This window comes from Armigeres subalbatus, chromosome 2 (genome assembly GCF_024139115.2).
Source record: "Armigeres subalbatus isolate Guangzhou_Male chromosome 2, GZ_Asu_2, whole genome shotgun sequence".
In the NCBI taxonomy this organism is placed as follows: domain Eukaryota; kingdom Metazoa; phylum Arthropoda; class Insecta; order Diptera; family Culicidae; genus Armigeres; species Armigeres subalbatus.
This window is the reverse complement of record NC_085140.1, coordinates 203,443,878-203,464,552: the sequence shown is the minus strand read 5'-3', so window position 1 is coordinate 203,464,552 and position 20,675 is coordinate 203,443,878. Positions and strand designations below refer to the sequence as shown.

Genomic DNA, 20,675 nt, shown 5'->3' with positions numbered 1-20,675 from the left:
TTATGTAAACATACCCTTTTCATACAAAGGTCTTACAAAAGTCGTCCCGACATTGGTGGTCCCTGAAATATCTCGCCATCTAATCCTGGGTGCGGACTTTTGGGAGTCCTTTGGTATTAAACCCATGATTGACGTAGGAAAAGGACTCGAGGAGATTGAAACGGTTGAATACCGCGATAACTCTCCGCTCTGTTTCACAATAGAGCCTTCAGGTGATCTTCCATCGCTGGATACGGCAGAGGAAGACGATACATTAGAAATACCAGTATATGAGGGGCCAACAGAATCAACACCTAATACGGACGCCATAGAAACCGAACACGACCTTTCCGAACTACAAAGACAGCAACTGTCGAACGTAGTAAAAGGTTCGAACTAACATGTGTAGGTAAGCTAGGAAGGACTAACCTGATAGAGCATGAGATAATTCTCAAGGAAGGGGCGAAGCCTAAAAATGCTCCTATGTATAAATGCTCCCCCTACATTCAGCAGGCCATCGATGAAGAAGTGGAACGATTCAAAAAGTTAGACGCGATAGAAGCATGCTACAGCGAATATACCAACCCTCTTGTACCAGTTCTGAAGAAGAACGGCAAAGTAAGGGTATGTTTAGATTTGAGGAAAATCAATAAAATGACCGTGAAAGACACGTACCCAATGCGCAATATGCAAGACATATTTCGTCGATTGGGGAAAGCAAAGTACTTCACGGTCATTGATTTAAAAGACGCCTACTTCCAGATTCCCTTGAAGCAGGAGAGTCGAAACTTCACAGCGTTTCGGACGGCAAAGGGCGTTTACCGCTTCAAAGTGCTGCCGTTCGGTCTTATGAACGCTCCATTCACCATGTCCAGATTGATGGATAAGGCGATAGGCTTCGACCTTGAGCCATACGTATTTGTATATCTGGACGATATAGTGATAGCATCAAACACCTTCGAGGAACATTTACGACTGTTGAAAATTGTAGCGGAACGATTGCGGAAGGCAGGGCTGTCAATCTCACTCGAGAAGTCCAGATTTTGCCGGAAGCAAGTCGTATATCTAGGCTATCTTTTAAACCAAAGCGGCGTGGCCATTGACACTTCACGCATACAGCCAATACTCGATTACGCCCAACCTAAAACGCAAGAGGACATCAGGCGACTGCTGGGCCTCGCGGGGTTTTACCAACGTTTTATTAAAAATTATAGCCAGATTACTGCCCCGATCACTGATCTGCTAACAAAAGAAAATAAAAAGTTCAAGTGGACAAAAGAGTCGGAGAGTGCCTTCAGAAGCCTCAAATCTGTCCTCACGTCAGCTCCGATTCTAGGCAACCCAGATTTTTCTCGGATGTTTACAATCGAGTCAGACGCTTCCGACAGAGCCGTAGGAGCAGCACTTGTTCAGGAACAAGAAGGGGTGACTAGGGTCATAAGTTATTTTAGTAAAAAACTTAACCGAACGCAGCGTCGCTACTCTGCCGTGGAAAAAGAATGTTTAGGTGTTCTCTCGGCCATACAACATTTCCGGCATTATGTAGAGGGAACGAAGTTCCGTGTGGTCACTGATGCCCGGAGCTTATTGTGGCTCTTTAATGTGGGAACTGAGACCGGAAATGCGAAATTGCTTCGATGGGCACTTCGTATTCAAGCTTACGATTTTGACCTAGAATACCGAAAAGGAAAGGCCAATATAACGGCAGACTGTTTGTCTCGTTCGATAGAAGTCGATACGGTTACGATAACGGGACCAGACTTTGAATACGAGGATCTAATCGATAAAATTCAAGCAGACCCTGGAAAACATGTTGATTTCCGAGTTATAGACGGCCAGGTATACCGTTATGTAAAATCGTTGAGCAAACAGACCGATCCACGGTTTGCATGGAAGCTGATTCCAAGTTCAGTACAGCGGAGAGAAATAATTAGGAAGGAGCATGAAAAAGCTCACCTGGGCTTTGAAAAAACGTTAGCAGCAATAAAACAGCGTTTCTTTTGGCCTCGAATGAATGAGGAAGTACGCCGGTTCTGTAGAAGCTGCTTGAAATGTCAGACAAGTAAAGCCGGAAACTCTAACGTTACTCCGCCAATGGGATCACAAAAACCTGTCGAATATCCCTGGCAGTTCGTGACCCTAGACTATGTCGGGCCACTGCCACCATCGGGAAGAGGTAGACATACCAGCCTTCTAGTTGCGACCGATGTCTTCAGTAAATTCATACTGGTTCAGCCGTTCAGGGAGGCAAAAGCGCATTCGCTGGTTGAATTTGTAGAAAACATGATCTTCAGACTATTCGGAGTCCCGGAAATCATGTTGACCGACAATGGTTCGCAATTCATATCAAAGCAGTTCAGAGAGTTGCTGAAGAACTACAACGTATCGCATTGGTTGACCCCGGCGTATCATCCCCAGGTTAACAATACCGAGAGAGTTAACCGGGTGATAACTACAGCCATTAGGGCAACGCTGAAAGGCACTCATAACCATTGGGCAGACAATCTGCAAGAAATCGCTGACGCCATCAGGAATGCGGTTCACGACTCGACCAAACATAGTCCGTATTTCATAGTGTTTGGCAGAGATAAAATTTCTGACGGGTCCGAATACGCACGAATAAGGGACAACACCATAACGACAAACGACGGTAACAATTCGACGACCGAAAGTAGACGTAAGCTGTTTGACCAAGTGAAGCAGAACTTATCGACCGCCTACGCCAAGCACTCCAAGACATACAATCTCAGGTCAAATCCTAATTGCCCGTCTTACACTGTTGGGGAAACTGTTCTTAAACAAACTTTCGATTTATCGAACAAGGATAAAGGGTTTTGCAAAAAACTAGCTCCGAAATTCGAGCCTGCAATTGTTAGGAAGGTATTAGGGACTTATACGTATGAATTGGAGGACCAAAACGGCAAACGCTTAGGGGTCTACTTTGCCAACAGGCTGAAAAAGATGCAGGCTCATCTAAACCATTAAGTGGTAGCAGCTTTTTAAGCTATGAACCTCCTAGTGAGTGACCACAGACTACGATGAGGAAAAAAACACCTACGGGGTTAATTGCATCTTGAAGGGCATTTCGACGGACTCGTGGGAGGCAAGTTTTCGAACGAACCGAACACTGAGGGTACCGAAATTGTTCCTACACCAGCTATGAATAACTTTCTTGAAGTGACTACAAAACGACGCGTTGATATAAACACCGAAAGGGCAGACTCAAAGACGAAGTTACGACCCACTGTGGCGTACACGTTGTAAATATGTAAATAATTAGTGATTAGTAGTCCTAGTTCCCTAAATCTTAGCGTAATGTTAGTATAAAGCCTTTTCGTTAATAGTAAATTAATTGTCACTCACGATTACATTCGTTTTTGTTGGGTTTGTCATCATTGTACAAAATAATTCGTTCAATTTCCATTCCATATCATCTTATTTATTTACACTTCCATGAATATTTATTTGTACATAGCAAATCGTTGTTTTCGTACCTAAAAAGGGTAAAGAAAAGTATAAATTTTTGTCCAGTCACTCGTAAATTTGTAAATTAGTACAATAATTACCTTTTTGTAGTCATTTCAGTAGTTATAGTGTAGTAGACGTCTAATCATTCGCCGTTCTTTCTTCCCCGTTGTCCATATCTTCATTCATAGTTCATACGTTAGGTGGCTCGGTTGTATTTTCGTCCCCGTCGTTGTCATCTATGTTGCTCGTACGTATTAATGTCCCCGTCCTCCCGAGGATGTGGTCGGTCCAACTGGGAAAGATAACAAACAAAACAACTTACATCTAATGTTTGGAACGATCGCAATCGGCAAACTATCCTGAAAAATTGGTCCAACCGGGGTGGGACACCTGCGGAACACTCCAACGGTACCATTTTCCTCCGTAACGAACCCGAAACACGAAAATTTTCCACTTTTCTACGATTTCCACACGCGAACCGAGTTTTCCGCGACGACGTTGTTTTGACGTTTCTTTTTGTTGTTGACCTGTATGCTTGATAGACTGGTATGAGTGGCGATGAATGAATGAAGTAATTCATCAGAGTTCATTTATTTTGAATGCAAGGGGTGCATGGATGGTATTTATTTTGTGTTAATGTTTTAGAAAAATTTCTTTGAGAATTTTGTTGTCGGGTAAAGCCTGGCGTGAAAAATTCTTTCAAGAATATAATTTGCGTTCCGATTTCCGAATGAGCATTAATCGCGGATGTGAATCCGTGGCTGCAAATTCTGAATAGGTACAGTATTTATGGTGGGAAGAAATCGAATCTCGCGCGCTCGCTTCGTGTTGGGCTTGAGGTTGCAATTTCGACCCATCGGTTCCGCGTCCACTTTTGTGGGATTTTCGTGTGCACTGTCTTCGTTAATCGGCATATGTCCTGGTGTAGAAGATAGTGTACCAGTTCGTTTCGTTTACCGCGTTAGCTCACTCATGTTTGTCGACAACATTGAGGTGATGCCTTTTAAATGTAGTTTTTGGTTATGTATCGTTATTTTTCTAATTTTGCGTGTATGTGGTCATCAACAATAAAACAAATAAACTTCTTCAAATTATGGTCTCAATAGCTTTTTCCGTTCAAATCAAAATCAATTGTTAGTACATGTTTGTAATTAGTACATTGAGTCTTTCAAGTTCATTTTCGCTGGAGACTGGAGACTTAATGTCGTTGATAGTCAGTAGCAGGCAGGTTCCGTGATAGAAACTGTGCTGTAAGCAGAGATGGAGTTAGCCCAGGCTAACAATGAATCTATATGACCCCGAAAATTGAACAGATTGCTTCATGCACTATTGTAAATATGTAAATGAAAATGTCTTGTAGATCAGTTTGGCCTACCAAAATTTGATTGGTAATTGTTATCTCCATTCCAATGCCAATCAAATTTTCGTACTTTTAGTGGGGAATGATGTAACGAGCATGTCCGTTCTTTAAATGTTATCGTATTTCCTTCAGCATTAAATATCCGTAATATTGTAATTAGTTTGAACCAGCCTAACACTGGAAAGTACACCCGTTGCATGAATATATCTTCGAATTCACGAGTAGCGTCCCACAGACATTCATTTAAATGAGTTCCTACCCTAGCCAACTCGCACATGCTGTAACCGCCCAAAAAGGGAAAAGTGATAGCAGCAGATATGAAATTTGCGCGCTTGCTGCTGTGCATTGACCCCCGGAGGAATGCATTCAGGGGATATTGAACTTATCCCGAATGGGTCCGCTCTCTCAGATTTAGCGAGCTGGGTGATGTAAGCCTTTCGGCGTAGACTAATCCCCCTCCCTTTAACCTTGATCGTTTCGCGAGCGTGGGAATTATCCAACCTTCGGATTTCCTCTCAGGATTTCCCGAAGGTTATGATTGCGAAGGCAATTAATAATGCGCACCTTGATCTGAGGAAAAATTGACTTGATCGATCACTTCGTTCTGGCTAGTGGAAGAGGCAGGAGTGATCGGATTTTTAAGTGTCGCGCCGTGATGTGTGTTTAAAGGTGATTAACATATTAGCATGCTTTAATTTAATTGATTCTTAATAAAGTCTTTCCCAAAATTAGTTGAGTTAGCTAAATACGAGTGCTAAGTTGTTCCGTGTAGCTACTAGTTTTGTGCGTGTGTATAAATTGTGCAGGTAATTTGTCGGTTAATATTGTGTGCATTATGTGTGTGTGCTAATTATGTCGTCGAACGACACCACGTGTTCAATTAGGTTTGTGGCATTCTGCGAAACCCCACACATCGCACCCCAAAGCCAACGATCGCTTCTGACCCCACCGTCAGCTACGAGGGTTTTCCCGGAAGTACGTCGACCGGAAGAGGGCTTGCGTACGTTTCATCGCGCCCTAGGCAGAGGTTGCAGTCATCCGAGTTCATCGTCAAATTGCGCCAACTGTCGGTAGTTCATCAACGCCGCCGCGTGAAGCCCACAGACCGGAGGGAAGTTCATCAGCGTCACGCTCATCGACGCGAGTTTCGATCCACGGTGCGTCTCTACATGAATGAACGACCGTGGTGATTTCCGTAAATTCCACCCAAAAGCATACGCCAAGAAAACCGTGAGTAAATCATGCATGATTATTAAGTAAGTCCATGCGCATGGCTCAGTTCCCGCCGCTACCGAAGCAATCAAAGTAAGTAGCGTGCCAATACAGATTTCACGTGGCTGTCCTTAGTCCCCGCGCTTGCGCTGACAGCCATGCTTCTGAGCACACACATCTAAACCGACCCGGAATGAACACACTGCACGCATAGAACTCAACACACGCTCCGAATGAAGACAGAGGTTAGATAGAGAAAGAGAGAGTAAGGGAAAGCAAACAGTAGGCCTAGGCAGAGAGGGGAATGGAAACATGAAGAGAAATATATGTATGTGAAAATGAATCTGTTCTGAACATTTGTAGTGATATGTTGTTTTGTTAATGCTGGTAGCATAAATGTAGGCGAACCGTCGTTCGTAAAAGTCTATCCCGAATGCAATGCGAGAATAAAGTTGGTTAAAGTTTAGCATGTTAATCGGTCGTTAATTTATTTTTATTATTTATTATATCTTGCTGGGGCGGTTCCCCGAAACAACCACGATAACTCCCTATTCTTTTATAGCAGGATTCGCAGGTTCTTTCAGGTCATCCAGTGATGATAAAAGGGCGTAAGTATTGTTTCGCAATCGCCTAATTCCTACGCTAGTAAATCGATTTCCCTTCCCCTTTTCCCCTTCATTGTCTTCACCCCCAGTCTTACGTCACCCGATTCGTTCCCTCTCTGAAAACGGGAGTAATTAGACCCATTCCCTGGGGGTCTCAGCGGCCGGGCAGCCCTATATCTGGAAGGTGGTCTCCGAAAGGAGTGGCGCTTAAACCACCTGTCTTATTTCCCCGGGAAACGTGCGGGTTGGCGGGTTATATCGTATAATCAGCGCAAATGGTTTTCATAATTGATGACCAAAATTCGCAAACCAGGATTCGAAGTTTTTTTACTGCTTTTATTCTTGAAATGTGCTGAGATGAGATTTGTCTATAAAACCAACAAGATGATGGAAATGTTCCAGTTTTCAGCAACAAACTGTGCCAAAATGTTTTGTGGCAATTTCTTTTCAAACGCTTTAATGTTGGATGATAAAAGTTCGACGTGTTGATCCGTCCCTTGCAGCTTTATTCAAGTCATTAAAATGTTTGGCAATACTTAAGCTAAGTCACTCGTTCATTCAAGATCATTCAGTTCAAGCATTAGCACGTCTTTATCTTAAAAAAAAAGTGCGATTTAGTTTCCAAGAGAATAAACTCTCTCAAGCCTGGTTCTACGCTTCAGGCAACGAACTTCGCAATACAGGCATACCTCGATAGTACGTTCCCTCGATTGTACGTACATTTTACCTCGATAGTACGTACACAAAAAAATATTTTTTTCGTTTTATTTTCTGCACGATTTTAGTTAAAATTTCAAATGTTTTGATCTTGGCACTTGCGTAGGATCCTTCATATGCTACATAATAATTTTACATCTGATTTAAACACCATTGTGAGCTTATAACGAATTTAGTTGCAGAACTTATTAAAAGCAGCGTTTCATAAATGTTTGTCAGGAAGCGTCGATGGAGTTAAAACAGTCAAAAAAACAGTGATAGTTCAGGGCAACCTCAAAGCTTTTCATTCCTATAAAACTATAGGGGAAATCCATAAAATACGTCACGTAAAAATGTGGCGATCTATTAACCACCCCCAATCGTCGCTTTTTGTAGTGACACACATAATCATTCGCGAAGTGTAATGGAACGTACACACGGTCAAGCAGTTTGACTCCACCTCTCGTTTATTCAAACATCCATCAAGTTTTACCAACAGCGGCACGAACAATCAATTTATTCGACCAACATTATCACACACGAACGACCGAAGCGCCAACTTGAGCACCAACCATCAAAAAATATGTGGGGGTTTGTGCAACTTCACTACAAATGCTCAAACACGTTCGGCGAACCTTGACTCCACCCCCGGCAACTCAAACCAAAATCAAACCGTTTTAATTTTTTCCAACCGAGCCGCCAACTGTCAAATGGTTGTTAGAACAACTTCACACACGTTCAAACAAAGCAGCAACCGAAGCGTTTTCTTGGGGGCGGAGTCAATGTTCGTCAAACTGCTTGACTGGTGTGTACGTTGCATAACATAGCTTTGAAACATTACTCCTGAAAATGTCACGTAATTTATGGATGTTCTGAAGTATTGAAATACAGTATTTTGTAGAAAAAAAAACTCACATGTACAAAGGCGATGATTTTGCTCAATGCTACATGTAGGTACCATTTCAAGAAAAATCTGGATCCTGGTCCCTTGTGTAATATATCAAATCAAAAGTATGGTTAGAATACAGAGCCTTCTATCGAAATTTTGACTTCCGGGTGGTTTTATGAATATTCTGCTATTCGCAAATAAACAAAAAGGCGAAAAAAATTTTTTTTTTCGTATTTTTTTTTGCTTCGATAATACGTACGCTTCTATAGTACGTACACTAAAATTACGAAGGTGTACGTACTATCGAGGTATGCCTGTAATACAATAAATCTCCGTATTCCGCTTCCTTTTCCGTCAACGTCATTCAAAATTGGTGGTTGAGAATCCCTCTCGTTGATAAAGTTTATTAACCTTATGACGAGCGTCAGTAGTTCAGGAATATTAATCGTTTTCGCCCATAGATTCTCATGGTGAATATTAAAGTACGATTAGAAGCACTTAGAATAAATATAAACCCAGATAAATAGGCAATATTGCTGTTTAATCTATCTTCTATCTATATACATAAAAATGAATTTCTGTCTGTCTGAACCTTATAGACTCCGAAACTACTGAACCGCTCGGCGTGAAAATTTGTATGCAGAGGTTTTTGGGGCCGGGAAATATTCTTAGAATGATTCGAGACTCCTCCCCCCTTTGGAAAGGGGGGCTTCCATACAAATCAAACAAAAATTTCTTAATAACTTGAGAATTAATCAGAGAATAAATCAATTTTTGGCGAAACGAAGTTTGTCGGGTCTGCAAGTTCTAAATAAAATAAAAAATAAAATAAACTCTCGCATAAAGTACACAATATCCAACAAGCATTGGAGGCTGATAAAGAGCTTATTTCGTCACAATTTGGCTTGATCAGCTAAAAAACTAGCTAATTCAACTTAAATTGTTTGTTGGGTAGTTACACAAAAAATAAACTAAAATACGCGGATAACAAAGTTAGAACATTTATACAATGTGAAATCAATACAAAAATATATATAACGAAACGATTAAAACATTTACCATTGATTATACAGCTACCAAATATAGGCAATGCGAAAAAATATATACGGACGGATCAAAAACATCGAATGCATGTGGCGTTGTAATATGGTGCGAACAAAATGATGAAAAAATCAAAAGAAAAATAAACAGAGCAATGTCTATAATGAACGTAGAACTCATGGCAATTAATACAGCAATGAATATAATTGAGACCAAGGAAGGAGAACATTTTGTAATATGTTCATATTCCAAATCAGCCCTAATCAGCTTCAAAAACAAAAACACGAAATATAACTTCATAATATCTAACATTATACATAAACTCACAAAACAGTATACTTAAGATGGGTACCGGGACACAAAGGTCTACACGAATTTCGCGCCAACCCTTCTATGGGGCTGGCAGCACCATCTCAGATTCGAATGAAACTTGGTGGGCATAAAGATATGGTATTTCTAAGTCACTCTGCATACTTAGTTTCTCAAAAATTGTCAAGAGTAACATTTGATGAGGGCCTAATTTTTTTTCATTGATTTTTTTAAAATCGATGTAACTATAAAATGACAAGACCTACAAAAAAGTGTTGTATGGCGGACTGTCGTGAAATTCCCTGAAATTTTTTGGAAAAATATCCAAAAAATAAAAAACCGATTTGTACACTGAAAAAAAAAATAGTTTAGAAAATTTTAAATCGAGATTACAAAAAACCTTATCTTAGAAATCGATAAAAAAATTTCTGCGGATAGGTATTTCAATTATCTAACTTTTCTAGGAATGATGTTCCTGTGACATATTTAAGGAGTTTTTCTAAGTTTGAGTGAAAATTTATCAGCGTGTTTTATGCCTACAGCGCCAAATATAGGTTCAGTAGCCTATCATCAACCAACGACACATTTTGAACGTATAAAAAATTAGCGAAGAACGAAGCAATTTAGCATAATCTAACATTATTGTGGACCAACATTTGAAAAGGTTTTATATTTTCTTTGACTTTTTGTATCGAAGTAACTTAAAAACAATTGAGTTTACAAAAAAAAACAAATAAATGCTTTGAAAACGGGCAATGTTGCCGAAACGAAACTAAAGTGATATTTAATTGTAATAGTGGAAAAGAATATGTTGTTTTTCAGCAAAGGCTAACCAATGATCGGTGTAATTTAGAAACCGTTATAAAGCCTGTAGATGAATTTTTATCGCATTTCATTGAAAAAATTGATAAACTTATAACTCATGACATTATGCGCAAACAGCAAATTGAAAAACAAAAAGAGTACTTTAGGTCAAAGTGAAATACTTGTACTGTTGGATTTCTCTGATAATTATTCATTCATTATCCAAAATGCTTCTCAGGGTTGGAATAATTCCCAGGCAACAAAGAAAACGTTAGCTTTATTAATCAGAAGTAATGACCCATAACATAAAAGCTGTTCACTTATTCATTGGCTTCGTGGTCGTGCGGTTAGCGACGCCAATCGTCTAGACGGTTGTGCTGTGGAGTGTGGGTTCGATTTCCGCCCCGGTAAGGAGAAAACTTTCCGTAAAGCGAAAAGCTCCCCACTGGTCCACTGGGTGTTGTGTTAATGTCCTGTGTCCGTTGTCTCATGCTAGATGTTACATGTCCAGTATGTGCGACCTCTGGTCAAAGACGGTGATACTGTCTTTATAATTATAATATTTATTTCAAAATTAATTGACTTTTTGAAACAGTCGATCGATTTCACAAAAATTACTTTTGTGCCTGGTGGAGCTGCAGCTCATTAGAAAAATAAAAAGAACTTTGCAAGTCTGTGTAATTTCAATTCAAAACATGGCTTAGAAGCAGACACTTTGGCACTTTGTTGCAACATCGCACGGAAAAGGCCCTTGCGAAGCTATTGGTGGCACTCTCAAACGAATGGCAAAACGAGCAAGTCTTGCCAAAGATTATGGAAATACTATTAAGACTCCTCGGAAGTTGTACGAATGGGCAGTTACACAATCAGACAAAAATATCACTAAATTACATTTCTGTTATATCTCGAATGAGCAATACTCAACAATGGCAGAAGAGTTTGATGAACTTTTCAAAAAAGCAAATACTATAACTGCCACACAAAAGTTTCATTCTTGGTAAATCGCTCATAATAAAATCCTGGCTAAAAAATATTCCAACTCAGATGAAGACCTAAAAGTCTTAAAATTGTTCGAGTAAATTTACAAATTAATGAGTATTCAAGTAGAAATAAGAATTAAATGTAGTATCAAATAAAATTTAGAAAAAATAAAAAAATGCGAAAAAGTTATTATTCTTTGAATGTGCGTTCACCCGAAATCCCCCTAATGAAATTATCTACCGAACTTCATCGTTTGGAATCAAAATGTTTATCTGATAAAAAAATCGACCTCCATTTTTTTTGCTAAACCAATTTTAATCTTTACATCCATTGATTTATTATCTCGGTGAACGAAACGCTCTTTTATGTTTCAGATTTTACAGTTCAGACAAATTTACATTAGTCCATCAAACATCACAATTTTGTAAATCTGGTCGTTTGTGTGTAACATTGATATAAGAAATACGCCCATTTCAAATGTTGGTCCACATTAATGTTAGATTATGCTAAATTGCGTCCTAAACAAATTTTTATACGTCCAAAACGTGTCGTTGGTTTATGATAGGCTGCTGAACCTATATTTGGCGCTGTAGGCATGAAACACGCTGATAAATTTTCACTCAATATGGACATGATAAAAGTTTTTGTTACAAAAACTTGTTTTCCTTAAATATGTCACAGGAACATTATTCCCAGAAAAGTTAGATCATTAAAATACCTATTTACAGAAAAAATTTCATCGATTTCTGAAATGAGTTTTTTTGTAATATCGATTTAAAATTTTTAAACTATTTTTTTCAGTGTAGAAATCCGTTTTTTGTTTTTTGGATATTTTTCCAAGAAACTTCAGGGAATTTCACGACAGTCCGCCATACAACACTTTTTTGTAGGTCTTGTCATTTTAGAGTTACATCGATTTTTAAAAAATCAATGAAAAAAAAATTGGGCCCTCATCAAATGTTACTCTTGACAAATTTTGAAAAACTAAGTATGCAGAGTGGCTTAAAAATACCATATCTTTATGCCCACCAAGTTTAATTCGATTCTGAGATGGTGCTGCCAATCGCTGGTCGAGTTGGCGCGAAATTCGTCATAACAGGTAACGAATACTCAGACAACCTTTCCAAAGAAGGCTGTATTTGTGAACAGACAATATACAACAGGCTTTGACATCCTATTGTTTAGCCCATCGCAAGATCGTAGCCAGGATGTCCCGGGCTTTAATTTTTGGCATACTGCGTTTCAATGATGACAGCGGGCTATGTCTATTGATAATGATGACACCACGCTTGTCACCGGCTCTATATACACACAAATATCTAAAAATGACACTATAAATCTTGCCAAACAAGAAACATTAGAAGACTGGTCACAAGAATACACCAAAATATAAACGAAAAAGAAATCACACACTACAATCTACTTAAAAAAACAGCTTTCAAACCGTGATTTGAAGAACACGATCTAAACACTTCAGAAATAGTAACAATAGGAAGTCTCAGATCATTCCATACACTGACTAAAGAAAAACTTTACATGTGGAAATTATCTAATGATAACAAATGCGATAGTTGCGGGGTAAAAGAAGATTCCACTCATATTTCACTTCAATGTTCAAAATATGTACAATCAAGAACAAAACTCAAAACAGAACACGTAAACATAGAAAACAAAGCCATGCAAATACTAAGGAATACCGAGAAATCTCGAACTTTTTCAAATCCAATAATATTGTATTTTAGAACTAACACCGTGAAAACGATATTTTGGTTTAACTAGTAATTAAAGCACAATCACTGACGATTAATGGCCAGTGTTATTGATTAATTATTCGAATAATAAAAACAATAAAGACTTGACAGCTGTTGGCGGTATAGACTGGAAACGTCGTCAGTCTGGCCGTAATAATGGTTGCCCAGTGAAAATCATTGATAAAATGTCTTTCCTTCGGGATGGTGGATGTAATTCCTTATTCAGAGGTGGATATTTACCCGGAATAATGCAACGATTGATGTGATTCCTTTTCGAGAATTAGGCGTTTGCCCAGAATAAGGCAATAGTAGAATTGACCTCTTCTTTAAAAGTATGTGTTTGCCCTGAACAAGGCTAGTGGTAAGTGGTTCTTTCTTTAGAAGCAGGCGTTTTCCAGGAATAAGACAATGGGGGGTATGATCCCTTCTTCATAAATAGGCTTTTGCCCGAAATTAGGTGATGATGGGCTTAATCATTTCTTTAAAAACAGGCGTGTGGCCGGAATGATATAATGGTGGATGTAATTCTTTTTTTTAAGTAGGCATTTGTCCGGAATAAGGCCATGGTGAGCTCGTTCTTTTGTTCAACGTTTGTTTGTGATTCCTTCTTTGGAAATGGACGTTTGCCGGGACGAATTTTATCGCTTCTGTAATAGTATTTGTGTTTGTCCGGCATCAGGTAATAGTAGTGTTGCTTTTTTTTTCAAGTAGGCGTTTGCCTGGAATAAGTTTATGATAAATATGATCGGTTCCTCGGAAGTTGTTCTGCCGTTTCGTTCGTCCGTATTTCCGAAAAATGCCTAACATCAGTCTATATTTATCAGAATATATCATCGATCTACTATGTGAAAAAATATCAAATAATCCTTTCTCTCCCACGGCTCTGAATTATGCCATGTGCCCAATTATGTCTAAATTTTGTCAAGCGACTTTATGCTAAATTACCTACATCTCCCTGAAAATTACATATTCCCAAAAATAGTATTTCTTGGAAATAACATTCGATAGGAAACAACGTTTCCCCGGAAATATCATTAAGATCTTACCAAGAATTTATTTAGCAAAGTCAATCTTTACAAAAATTCTATTCTATTCAAATGATGAAGTATCAATAAAAAAAATACATTTACTCTGTTGATTAATTGATTTTATCATTTGTCGATTGTAGAAAATCTGCGAATCAAACTGGGAATTCAGGACAAGGCCGGGTACATGCAGTAAATACTTTAAAAATAGTCCTCTTCTCTCTTTCCTTCAAATTGCCTCATCAACTAATCATCGCAAGCTACAACCCGTAACAAAGAAATTGGAACACTATTACCCCGAATCCCCAACACCCTACTTGTATGAAGTATACAAAAACTGTAGAAAAATATCCAACAAGGAGACAACAAAGCTAGGTAAAATGCAACAATCTTCAGTATACGCTAATCAAAATTCTCCCCACAGCGTCAATAAAACTATACACTCATACCGCCTTCCTATCTCATTCCCTAGGCAAGATGCACCTGCCGTGTTACCACGCAAAACTTAAAATGCAGCAGGAATAAGGATGATGCGATGCCTATTACCCCATACGATGCCCGCTCCCATACCCCACTTTCACGATGTATTATGGAAAGTGTCCTCGAACTTTCATTGCATCTTGGCAATAAAAACGAATTTAATTGATAATTTATGAAAATCTAAATTTGCTATATGGCAGGTTGATTCGTATTTGTTCAATATAATCAATAACGTTTTCCGGCAATAAAATAAGCCCAAATCTTCCAATTCTATTTTTTAGACTTTTTCTGCTACTTTTCGACTTCGTATTCTATTAAAATTTACATAGTTATTAATTGAAAGGTTTTCTCTACCAGCCATTGCGCTTGAATATGTATCGTGTGTGGCCAGCACACTGAATACACATTTGGGGTTTCAACAAGGAAAGGTTTTTTTTCATTGCAATTTTTCTATTTAAAGTTGATAATATCTTTTTGGTTTATTGAAATTTTTCAGTTCATCGAAATTTCGATTATTAATAATTTTGGATTTTTTTTTATCTTTCTATGGAAAATTTCTTACTTCCTATGAGACGTTTTTGGTCGCCTGATTCCAATGATTGCGATAGCAAACGAACAACCCGAAACAAAAAAGTTCTGTTCGCCACGACAGCAATAGTTTCATCTGTGTAAGGTTTTCTATTCTAATATTGCGTTGATTTGCAGGGGTCAATGCACGGCTTCATGAGTGTTTGTTTCGTAAAAATCTATTTTCTAAACAGAAACAAACATATGTATCCACTTGGTAGAACGCCGTTTATTGGGTTTTGATATCGCAAGAACCACACGCAAAAAGCAAACGGTGGTCATTAAATGACTATGCTGTGGACGATGACTCTGTACTACACCTTGTTTGAAAAACGGTTCAAATCTTGCCGATTGAAGAATTCAATTTGAATGAAATTACCCCTCACCTCATACGACTTCAAACAGATCATGGAAAAATATATTATACATATATAAAAAGTTGTATATGCTAAAAAAAAAACTGATGATTGTCTAACAAACAAAAATGTCTGGGTAAAGATATAAATGAACATAACTCATAATTGAACTCTTTTCAAGAAAGAAGGAAGCAACCTCTAAACAATAATTTAAAATCATCTTCCGTTCGACCACTGACTGACTGCCAGTGATACCTGCGGTGTTCCCCAGTCTACGACCGACTCTCGTTGCGCGTCAACAGGCGCTATCCAACGAGCTATAGGTTTGTTGATAGGACGAGTCTATATGGAGTCGATAGAACAAACGTGAAGGTGCGAACTAATAGCATTGGACTTGAATTTCTTTCCTCATGTATCAATCGGCAATAGCGGCTCACTGTGGGAAGGTTTCCCATGTTCTGCAAGTCACAATTCTGTGTGATTATGAACCATTGAAATAAGATTCTACACGTACTGCACATTGTACTTTTGTTATAGGTACATGGATTTGCACATGTATCTATCTTTGCTTATCCTGATATATTACAGCATTAAACAATTGAAATAATAATTTTATTGAATTCGAAACTTCTTGCAAAATCACTTGGACATTCCTTTATAGTTTTGGATCTTTAAAGAACATACAGTAGAACAACGTATGATTCTATTTTAAACAGATGTTTCCGTCTATATTTTATTTTGTAGGTACTATTATAGTGATGATTATGTAGCAATTTTTTTTTAATAAAAGTGAATGGAGTATAAACAGAACTTATGCGCCAGTGCCAGTGCCCTCCCCATAGTGCGTCCAGCAGCGACGAGGAGGACTGGTGGACAGACTGGTTTAGCGAAGCATCAGTATCAGCTATGGTTTTGAATAAGGCGGTAGGCTGCCCCGGTGTTATGTACTCAGCACCAATTTTTGACGGTCTTTGTTGTTGTCAACGAATGTAGGGAAGAAAGCCGAAACCAGTCAGCTGGATTTTCATTAACGTTCAGTTTGGTTTGAGCTTTTTCGTGAAGGGGTTTTGGGTGTTTTTGGAGATATTTGTTTTAACTAGCATCTTGGGCAGCTTTGGCAGCGTGATTTGGGACTGGATGAAATATTCGACTGGCGGTCTCCAAACTTGACGGTAGGGGAGATTTAAACAGAGCGATTAGTTATTTATTTTCGGCTATGAGCCGTGGCGTTAGTGGCGATGGTCGTCGTGTTTGAGTACAACGTGGAATTCATATTTGCATACTAAAGTTAGTACCAATATTTGATATTGCGCGTTATAACACAGGTGATAACTAGCAGTGTGATGAAACGTTCTCGGATAAAGCTGCGGAATAGAATCATTATATATCAAAAGTGTACAGAGTTTTAAAAGTGTGTCAGTCATAATTAGTGTGTCAAAACATCATCAAAATTGAATACATCGATCTTTACGCAAATCTACCGATACAAATTGTACAATTTCAACGGTCAAAATTTGCTGTGTGAAAGTGGAGCACTGGTTTCAACCACGTGAATGCGTAGAGCTAAAACCAAATAGTTTTGGACGTTCGAAAGCCGCTCGCTAAGGAAGAAAAAGTTCAGTGTAAGTCGTTTCAGTGCTTTCTTATGCAATAATTGTTTTGGGCCCTTTCTTTGGTGCGTCTTTTGTTGAACGTATGCGTGGTTTAACAACGGAAAACAATCGTTTGGGTATGCATTGGTTCTGCATCACTTATAAAATAGGTTAGTGTCGATGTTATTTAGGTTCATTCTTTCCTACTTTGCATCTCTACAATTTAATCAATGTTACATCGGTAGTTTACGTTTCACCAGGCGTTTCAATAACTTGCAGTTGTGAATCTAATTGGTATGTCAAAAGTCGCTACTACAGGAATACTATCGCAAATATTTGTTCAAAGAAAATTTAATCATGTTCACCGGTTCAATCATGCTCATCGAATTAATTCGAATAATGTGACCAGTCACCAGAGCTCCCGCGTTTTTCGGGACGATGCGTTTTCATCTTCACCTATCCACCGTTATGGCGATCCATGCAGTGTTACAATTATTTTAACATATTTTTAAGTGGTGCATGTACTATTGGCATGTGCTTGAGGTCCTTCGAACGCATTTCGCGGGACGTTTGTTGATAACATTATCTTCTATTGTTTGTTTTGTGCAATGAAATCGTATCATGTTTCTTTGAACAACTTTTATTTTATTCTACACTAACTAAAGGCACTAAGTACAGCTAAGCGTTTGAATATTGGAGATGCATATAGACCGTTCCGATAATTATAAATGAGGGGGTTAGAAACAGATGAGTGACATTTTGGTGAAATTTGTGATAGTTATAGCGAAAAATGCTTTGGTTTTATAGATTTGCAGCAAATGTATGCTATATGCAATATGTATGCTGATATAGTTTGGTGTCAGGCCATTAGGCCGAACGGTCATTACGCCGAATGGCCATTAGGAAGAATTAGAAAAAAGTAAAAAATGAGAAGTTCTTCCTTCACCCTTTCTTCCTTCTCCCTTCTTGCATCTTCCTTTTTCTATCTGTCTTTTTTTCCTTCTTCTTCCTTTTTTTTTTCTTTCTCACTCTTCTTTTTTACTTCTTCCTTCTTCCTTCTTTTCCTTCCTGCATCCTTCTTCCTTCTTTTCCTTCCTGCATCCTTCTTCCTTCTTCCCTCTTCATTCTTCCTTTTCCCGGCTTCCTTATTCCTTACTCATTCTTCCTTCTTCCGTTTTCTTTCTTCATTCTTCTTTCTTCCTTCTTTTTTCTTTCTTCTTTCTTCTGCTTTCTCCCATCTTTTTCCTTCCCTCATCTTTCTTACTTCTTAATTCTTCCTTCTTTCTTCTGCCTATTCCTTGTGCCTTCTTCCTTTTTTTACCCTCCCTCATCCTTCTTACTTCTTCCTTCTTTCTTCTGCCTTCTTCCTTGTGCCTTCTTCCTTCTTTTTCTTTCCCTCATCCTTCTTACTTCTTCCTTCATCCTTTTCAATTTTTCCTTTTTCCTTCTTCCATTTTTCTTCTTCCTTCTTTCTTCTTCCTCATTCCTTTTTCCTTCTTCCTTATTCCTTCCCCCTTCTTCCTTCTTTCGTCTTCCTTTTTCCTTTATACTCTTTTTTCTTTCTACCTTCTTCCGTTCTTCTTTTTCCTCACTTCGATCTACTCACTTCTCACTCCTATTTCTCATTCGGCCTAACGGCCATTCGGCCTAATGACCATTCGGCCTAATGACCGTTCGGCCTAATGATTATTCGGCCTAATGACCATTCGACCTAATAACCTTCGGCATAATGACCCAGCATCATATAGTTTGTATGTTATTTGTAGAAAATGGGAAAATTCACAGAAAATTAATCATTTTTTGAACTTCCATACGATTTGTATGGAACGAAAAAATATTGAAAAACTTCACCCCCATTATTCAAAACCAAGTTTTTGTCACTTACACCCCTTTGCGTGTGCCCCCCCTCCCCCAAATACATTTTATTGAATCAAATCATCTTTTAAAGTCATTTACCGTTATATGCTCACATATAGCTCAACATTCTCATCACATTCATGTAGCATCAAGTTTCACAAATTGTTTTAAAAATTAGTCATTAGGGTGGTTCAAAAAATTGATTTTGCTCCACAGTGCTCATCTGATTCTTTACCATGTTCTGAGTCTCCTCTGAAAATTTGAGCTCATTTGTATTACTGATTTAGCACAAGGTGTTTCATGTTTGCATGCAAATTAGTATGGGGAAATTTATTTTTTCATTATACTTTTGATGACGCTTCTCCATCAAGCACAGGTTAAAAGAAAACCTACATAGCTAAAAGGAATACTCAACAGCTTTCACTCAGTGAAAACTGCATCTCAATTTATCGTTCCAATTATTTGTAATCGAATTTAATCTATACCGTGGTTTTCTGGAGCTAATTGCATATCTCAGCAACAGGCAACATTGCTGCTCGTTGCGCGAAAGATAGCACTCACAAATTCAGGCTACTATGTTGCACTTCACATTTCAGTGATGCCATCAAAGAAGTTTAACGATCATGACTAAAGATTCGCAACCTGTCTTAAAATCGATTACTAATTATTGGGGCGATTAATCAACATGCGGTTTTCGTTGGGCTGTTGAGAAAGCTGTTGAGTATTCTTTCTAGTTATGTAGGTTTTCTTTTAACCTGCGTCTAATGGGGAAGCGTCATTACCAGTACAATGAAAAAATAAATTTCCCCATACTAATTTGCATGAAAACTTGATACGGCTTGTGCTGAATCAGTTTTAATCCAAATGAGCTCAAATTTTCAGAGGACACTCAGAACTTGGTAAAGAATCAGATGAGCACTGTGGAGCAAAATCGATTTTTTGAACCACCCTATTAGTCATGTTCCTTGCCTTTTTCCTTCAAAACAAACTCGATTTTCTACCGGGATATCAACCATTTATAGAACTTGTTTCAGCTTTCAGCAAGCATAGTTTTTGCCGAGATTTCTGTCAAAGTTACGCTTTGTTGCTGAATCTAACAAATCTTTTAATTATTGTATAAAATCGGGGCATGTACAATTCTGCAAAGATTTGATATAATAAATTTATACTTTTTTACAACCACTGTATTGAATTAATATAAAATTGTAAGATATCAATATAATGGTTGTATTCAAGTGTTCTGGAAGTTTTTTTTAAATTTATTTATTCAGACTAAGGCCGAATTGGCCTGAGCAGTACATAAGAGTCTTCTCCATTCGGCTCGGTCCAACAACAACCAAGAAGTCTATGGAGGGTCCGCAAGTCATCTTCCATCTGCTGGTCGATTCACCTAGCCGCAGCGCACTTCGCCTTCTGAAAGTGTTCATGTCAAAATTTTATACATTTTTTGTATGCTTCTTTATGCAGAACTGCATCAAAATCTGTCATCCGCCGTAAGGCGTAATGAACGTTAGACATGATTCTGTTTTCTTTTTGTCATAGGATGATCTTTAGAACATTATTTCATGCCCAACATCCATTATGCCTAACGTCCGTAATGCCCAACATTATGCATTACGTACTTATGCCTAACGTGGTATACCTTCAGTGGCGCCGGGAGTGGGTAGGACAAGTAGGACATGTCCTACGCATGATTGCTCCTG

At 38.4% G+C, this 20,675-nt stretch overlaps 1 protein-coding gene and 1 long non-coding RNA gene across 7 annotated transcripts in view; both read left to right on the top strand.

Moving 5' to 3' along the window:
- LOC134211509 (aldehyde dehydrogenase, dimeric NADP-preferring-like) overlaps nt 1-20,675 on the top strand; it is a 137,570-nt gene that overhangs the window by 3,608 nt on the left and 113,287 nt on the right. Inside the window, exon 1 of one of the 6 annotated variants that reach the window (XM_062688413.1) lies at nt 16,470-17,145. The exons of the other annotated variants lie outside the window; for them this stretch is intronic. The gene's annotated coding sequence lies outside the window, so the exon portion shown is untranslated. Of the gene's footprint in view, nt 1-16,469; nt 17,146-20,675 lie in introns of those variants that run through there. 6 annotated transcript variants of the gene reach the window in all.
- Nucleotides 5,421-5,895, top strand: LOC134215767 (uncharacterized). The gene is made up of 3 exons (XR_009980301.1): nt 5,421-5,476; nt 5,540-5,613; nt 5,692-5,895. It is a non-coding gene; the product is annotated as an uncharacterized LOC134215767 (long non-coding RNA).